Source organism: Pleurodeles waltl, chromosome 12, assembly GCF_031143425.1.
Source record: "Pleurodeles waltl isolate 20211129_DDA chromosome 12, aPleWal1.hap1.20221129, whole genome shotgun sequence".
In the NCBI taxonomy this organism is placed as follows: domain Eukaryota; kingdom Metazoa; phylum Chordata; class Amphibia; order Caudata; family Salamandridae; genus Pleurodeles; species Pleurodeles waltl.
Window position 1 is genome coordinate 7,537,786 of NC_090451.1, and position 6,857 is coordinate 7,544,642.

At 43.2% G+C, this 6,857-nt stretch overlaps 1 non-coding gene across 1 annotated transcript; it reads right to left on the reverse strand.

The window, feature by feature from the left end:
* Positions 1-6,015: 6,015 nt before the first annotated feature.
* Positions 6,016-6,089, reverse strand: TRNAI-AAU (transfer RNA isoleucine (anticodon AAU)). Its single transcript has one exon. It is a non-coding gene; the product is annotated as a tRNA-Ile (tRNA).
* Between the last annotated feature and the right edge of the window lie 768 nt (positions 6,090-6,857).

Here is a 6,857-nt window from a genome sequence, read left to right on the forward strand (position 1 = left end):
TCCAAATTTGCTGGAGTTGACGTTATCCAGGTCGTTGTTTTGAGAGATATGCCGAGAGTTTGTGAAACCCTTTCTGGATCTCTTTTCAAACAAGGACAATGCTCATCTTTGTCGATTCTGATCCAGGCTTCCGGAACAAGGAGCCTAGGTAGTGGACGTATTGGTGATAAAGTGGCTGAGAAGTCTCCTTTATACATTCCCCCACTTTTTATTGATCCAGATGGTTCTCTTCAAGTCTCAGCAGGGGGGAGGGAACTTTATTCTTGTGGGCCCTTATTGGCCAAAGATGTCATGGTTTCCACTTCTGAACCCCTGGCTCTTCTACCTCCTTGAGTACTGCTCAAGTGTGTCTCTCTCAGAACGTCGTCCCTGACCTTCTTGCTCCAACTCACTCTATCGCTTTGGAGGTTGAGAAGTCTGGACTGCTAGCAAAGGGTCTTTCCTCTTCCTTAGTGGAGTTAATTCAGCACTCCAGCAGGCCTTCTACTTCGAAGTCTTACTCAAGGAACTGGAAGTCTTTTGAGACGTGATGTTCTGCTCATGATCTTTTGGCACCTACCTGTAGTTTGTCTGCTATTTTGCATTTTCTTCTGAATGGGTTTCACTTGAATCTCTTTCCACTCTGAAAGCTCATTGCTTTGCGATAAAGGTTTTTAGGGACTTTTCTGTACCTTCGTCGATGTTACAATCTTTGGTGTCTAGACTGTTCTGATCTTTTGTCAATTGTAAGACCAGTTGAAAAATCCCTTTTCTCCAACTCAGAATCTTCCTACTCTTTTATAGGCTTTGCAATTTTATCTCTTTGAGGATCTGGATAGTGTAGACATAAAGATTGTTTCCTATAAAGTTATTTTCCTATTTCCTATCACCTTGCTGAGAACAATTGGGGAGCTGGGAGCCTTAAAATGCTGTCCTCTCTTCATTTGATACTTTGGAAGATGGGGTAACTTTAAGGCCTAGCCTTACCTTTGCTGCAAAGGTTAAGTCTATTTTTGATAGATCTTAGGAAATAATTCTTCCTTCTTTCATTCCCTCTCCTTCTTCTCCGGAGGAACATTTGCTGAATACACTTGATGTTTAAAGAGCTCTTTTCATTTATGTCACCAGGCCTCTGCAGTTCAGGAAAACCGACTCCTTGTTTGTGACTTTTGGACAGCCTGGAAAAGACAAGAAGGTTACTTTTATGACTCTGAGTAGGTGGATTAAGTTGTCCATTTTTCCTGCTTTGCAAGGCTTTTTAGAATATCTTCCAGTTCAGGGATGGTCTACGAGAGGAATGGCCACCTCCTGGGTTGAATTCCAGTGAGTAACAATCTAGGAAATTCCTAGGGTGGCTACTTGGTCCTCAGAGCATACATTTGTCAAGCATTATGGCTTAATAATTTTTCTGTTTTGCATTTGAGTACCAATGTTTTGAGCTCTGCATTACCCTTAGTCCATCTTGTCTTTGTCACAAACATTACATCCTGCCCACCTTCCCATCAGTCCTTTGGCAAGGGCTTGGCACCCAGGTTGGGTGCATGGGGCTAGCATTTAAGGATCCTCCTGTTCTTTCTTCCTGTTGGAAGGTGACATCACCTTACTTTGTAATGACTGTCACAAGGACGCAATGGACTAAGGCTAATGAAGATTACCAATAAGTAACCAACGCATCACCATTCTTTCTGAATGTGCGTGGCTCATTCCGCAGGACTTGTTCTTTGTATGATTCCTGGATTTTCAGAAGCCCTTTGATGGCAGCACCCCCACACTGAAAATTGTTTCAGCACCACTGTACAAGGGTCAGTTGTCATGCTCATCTGCGGCGTAAATTTGCATTGAAGTAGTCTAACTCCCCAGGCTTTGTCTTTTGCTCAATTTGCCTTTGTGAGTTTTCTCTCAATCACTGTCGACTTCCTTTGATCTTTCTTTCTTCTTTTACTTGACCTTCGCCTTCAGTGTATCTTTCGGCCCTCTTAAGAGACACACCCCCTTGTAGCCACTTCTATACTTCTGTCACCTACTTATATTCCTATCCTTTCCCCTGTAACGTTGCTGATCCTAGCTATAGCATCACTATCCAGAATCTGTTCACCTGAGTTATGTTCCTCTTATCCCCACGCATCTAATAATCAGCTCTTGGTCTCCCTCCACCTCTCACGAGACATAGTCTGAGGCAGTGTCTCCATCTTGGAGAGACAATCCCTTGCACTTGTGTTGTTCTACTGGCACTGCCGGCTTGAGCTTTGGTCAGCAGTGGCAAAAGAAGGACTAATGGAAAGTGAACGTATACTGGAGCAACAGAGTGTATGGATTTATAAGAGCTTGATTAAATGAGAAAAAAAGAGTTTAGTTGAGAGAAAAAATGCAACCTGGCCCGTACGGGGATCGAACTCGCGACCTTGGCGTTATTAGCACTACACTCTAACCAACTGAGCTAACAGGCCTTGAGTACTAAATATGTCCTTTTTCCATGTAATGCAGATAGATAGAAGAGTTGGTCTCACTATCGCAATTCCTTCATACTTTTCTCCTTCCGCCCCCTGTCTGGATTTCAAGAACAAGAGCTGTGGAGTGCTGCACGCCAGCCTCAGTGCCTCTTCTTTCACTCAATCTCACTGTGTGCTGTGATATCTTTGTAACATCGCTTGTTGCCGGAAAAAAAGGAAAGGATGGATGGTATTTTTATTCTTTTATAACAAAACCCAAAATGCATCGGCTTGCTTGTTCATTAAGTTTACAAGGCCAGCTGCTTTTGAGATATTATAATTATAGTGGTTATTCGGCGTTGGAGGTAAGAGAGTTTTTTTAGGTCTGGCCGTTCCTTCTGCTTCAAATTACTTGAGCTCATGTCAACAAAGTAACAACAAAACATAGCCAACGGTTCGTTGCTCAAGCCTTCCCTACTGCGCCTTCCCATGTCTCTCCTGCCGACCACAGTGCAGGAAATCTGAGTTTGCATTTGCGCGAAGAGACGTACAACACAAGAAGGCGCGCTTTTGTGCGCCGGGCACCACCCGGTCTGTGCATTCCTCACTGTCGTGAGATCAGTTTACTCAGCAGAGCATGACGCTGCAATTGGTTAGTAGGGCAGGCCTGACCAGAATAGTATATTTGGGGTCATGTATTTGATTGCATTTTTAAAACAGTAACAGAACTTAACTGCAATGTTTAAATAGGTCTAGACATATTTAAACAGTGTCAATTTAATAGAAGAATTGTGGACAATTCAGAGGGGAGGCACCAATGTTTTTTTTTCCCATTGGGTGGATGCGGCATTAAAGAGTTTGAAGACCACTGGTCTAAGTGGACACTAATATACCTGGATGCTCCTGAATCCTCGCAACAGATGCCAGCAAACCTGGCTGAAGAGCTACTGTGTTGGACTGATCCTGTCGATTCAAGTAATCTTTCCTAGAGAGTCGGAGGTCATCGAAATAGATGGAGTTGATGGTAATCTTCAGGGCTTTGAAGTTTTCCCATCATCATCTGTCTCAAAAAAATGTGCTAGTAAAGACAGAATAAGGTAGCTGTCTTTTACATTAACCAACAGTGAAGCATGCATTCAAAATCCCTCAATGCAATAGCAGAACAATTGGGTTATTGGGCAGAGATCAACCTGCTGCACACGTCGGCAGTACACATCAAGGGCACCGACAATGTGATGGCAGACAGCTGGAGGTTTCCAAATTTGCTGGAGTTGTAGTTATCCAGGTCTGTGTTTTGAGAGATATGCCGAGAGTTTGTGAAACCCTTTCTGGATCTCTTTTCAAACAAGGACAATGCTCATCTTTGTCGATTCTGATCCAGGCTTCCGGAACAAGGAGCCTAGGTAGTGGACGTATTGGTGATAAAGTGGCTGAGAAGTCTCCTTTATACATTCCCCCACTTTTTATTGATCCAGATGGTTCTCTTCAAGTCTCAGCAGGGGGGAGGGAACTTTATTCTTGTGGGCCCTTATTGGCCAGAGATGTCATGGTTTCCTCTTCTGAACCCCTGGCTCTTCTACCTCCTTGGGTACTGCTCATGTGTGTCTCTCTCAGAACGTCGTCCCTGACCTTCTTGCTCCAACTCACTCTATCGCTTTGGAGGTTGAGAAGTCTGGACTGCTAGCAAAGGGTCTTTCCTCTTCCTTAGTGGAGTTAATTCAGCACTCCAGCAGGCCTTCTACTTCGAAGTCTTACTCAAAGAACTGGAAGTCTTTTGAGACGTGATGTTCTGCTCATGATCTTTTGGCACCTACCTGTAGTTTGTCTGCTATTTTGCATTTTCTTCTGAATGGGTTTCACTTGAATCTCTTTCCACTCTGAAAGCTCATTGCTTTGCGATAAAGTTTTTTAGGGACTTTTCTGTACCTTCGAAGATGTTACAATCTTTGGTGTCTAGACTGTTCTGATCTTTTGTCAATTGTAAGACCAGTTGAAAAATCCCTTTTCTCCAACTCAGAATCTTCCTACTCTTTTATAGGCTTTGCAATTTTATCTCTTTGAGGATCTGGATACTGTAGACATAAAGATTGTTTCCTATAAAGTTATTTTCCTATTTCCTATCACCTTGCTGAGAACAATTGGGGAGCTGGGAGCCTTAAAATGCTGTCCTCTCTTCATTTGATACTTTGGAAGATGGGGTAACTTTAAGGCCTAGCCTTACCTTTGCCGCAAAGGTTAAGTCTATTTTTGATAGATCTTAGGAAATAATTCTTCCTTCTTTCATTCCCTCTCCTTCCTATCCGGAGAAACATTTTCTGAATACACTTGATGTTTAAAGAGCTCTTTTCATTTATGTCACCAGGCCTCTGCAGTTCAGGAAAACCGACTCCTTGTTTGTGACTTTTGGACAGCCTGGAAAAGACAAGAAGGTGACTTTTATGACTCTGAGTAGGTGGATTAAGTTGTCAATTTTTCTGGCTTTGCAAGGCTTTTTAGAATATCTTCCAGTTCAGGGATGGTCTACGAGAGGAATGGCCACCTCCTGGGTTGAATTCCAGTGAGTAACAATCTAGGAAATTCCTAGGGAGGCTACTTGGTCCTCAGAGCATACATTTGTCAAGCATTATGGCTTAATAATTTTTCTGTTTTGCATTTGAGTACCAATGTTTTGAACTCTGCATTACCCTTAGTCCATCTTGTCTTTGTCACAAACATTACATCCTGCCCACCTTCCCATCAGTCCTTTGGCAAGGGCTTGGCACCCAGGTTGGGTGCATGGGGCTAGCATTTAAGGATCCTCCTGTTCTTTCTTCCTGTTGGAAGGTGACATCATCTTACTTTGTAATGACTGTCACAAGGACGCAATGGACTAAGGCTAATGAAGATTACCAATAAGTAACCAACGCATCACCATTCTTTCTGAATGTGCGTGGCTCATTCCGCAGGACTTGTTCTTTGTATGATTCCTGGATTTTCAGAAGCCCTTTGATGGCAGCACCCCCACACTGAAAATTGTTTCAGCACCACTGTACAAGGGTCAGTTGTCATGCTCATCTGCGGCGTAAATTTGCATTGAAGTAGTCTAACTCCCCAGGCTTTGTCTTTTGCTCAATTTGCCTTTGTGAGTTTTCTCTCAATCACTGTCGACTTCCTTTGATCTTTCTTTCTTCTTTTACTTCACCTTCGCCTTCAGTGTATCTTTCGGCCCTCTTAAGAGACACACCCCCTTGTAGCCACTTCTATACTTCTGTCACCTAATTATTTTCCTATCCTTTCCCCTGTAACGTTGCTGATCCTAGCTATAGCATCACTATCCAGAATCTGTTCACCTGAGTTATGTTCCTCTTATCCCCACGCATCTAATAATCAGCTCTTGGTCTCCCTCCACCTCTCACGAGACATAGTCTGAGGCAGTGTCTCCATCTTGGAGAGACAATCCCTTGCACTTGTGTTGTTCTACTGGCACTGCCGGCTTGAGCTTTGGTCAGCAGTGGCAAAAGAAGGACTAATGGAAAGTGAACGTATACTGGAGCAACAGAGTGTATGGATTTATAAGAGCTTGATTAAATGAGAAAAAAAGAGTTTAGTTGAGAGAAAAAATGCAACCTGGCCCATACGGGGATTGAACCCGCGACCTTGGCGTTATTAGCACCACGCTCTAACCAACTGAGCTAACTGGCCATGAGCACTAAATATATCCTTTTTCCATGTAATGCAGATAGATAGAAGAGTTGGTCTCACTATCGCAATTCCTTCATACTTTTCTCCTTCCGCCCCCTGTCTGCATTTCAATAACAAGAGCTGTGGAGTGCTGCACGCCAGCCTCAGTGCCTCGTCTTTCACTCAATCTCACTGTGTGCTGTGATATCTTTGTAACATCGCTTGTTGCCGGAAAAAAAGGAAAGGATGGATAGTATTTTTATTCTTTTACAACAAAATCCAAAATGCATCGGATTGCTTGCTCATTAAGTTTACAAGGCCAGCTGCTTTTGAGATATTATAATTATAGTGGTTATTCGGCGTTGGAGGTAAGAGAGTTTTTTTTAGGTCTGGTCATTCCTTCTGCTTCAAATGACTTGAGCTCATGTCAACAAAGTAACAACAAAACATAGCCAACGGTTCGTTGCTCAAGCCTTCCCTACTGCGCCTTCCCATGTCTCTCCTGCCGACCACAGTGCAGGAAATCTGATTTTGCATTTGCGCGAAGAGACGTACAACACAAGAAGGCGCGCTTTTGTGCGCCGGGCACCACCCGGCCTGTGCATTCCTCACTGTCGTGAGATCACTTTACTCAGCAGAGCATGACGCTGCAATTGGTTAGTAGGGCAGGCCTGACCAGAATAGTATATTTGGGGTCATGTATTTGATTGCATTTTTAAAACAGTAACAGAACTTAACTGCAATGTTTAAATAGGTCTAGACATATTTAAACAGTGTCAATTTAATAGA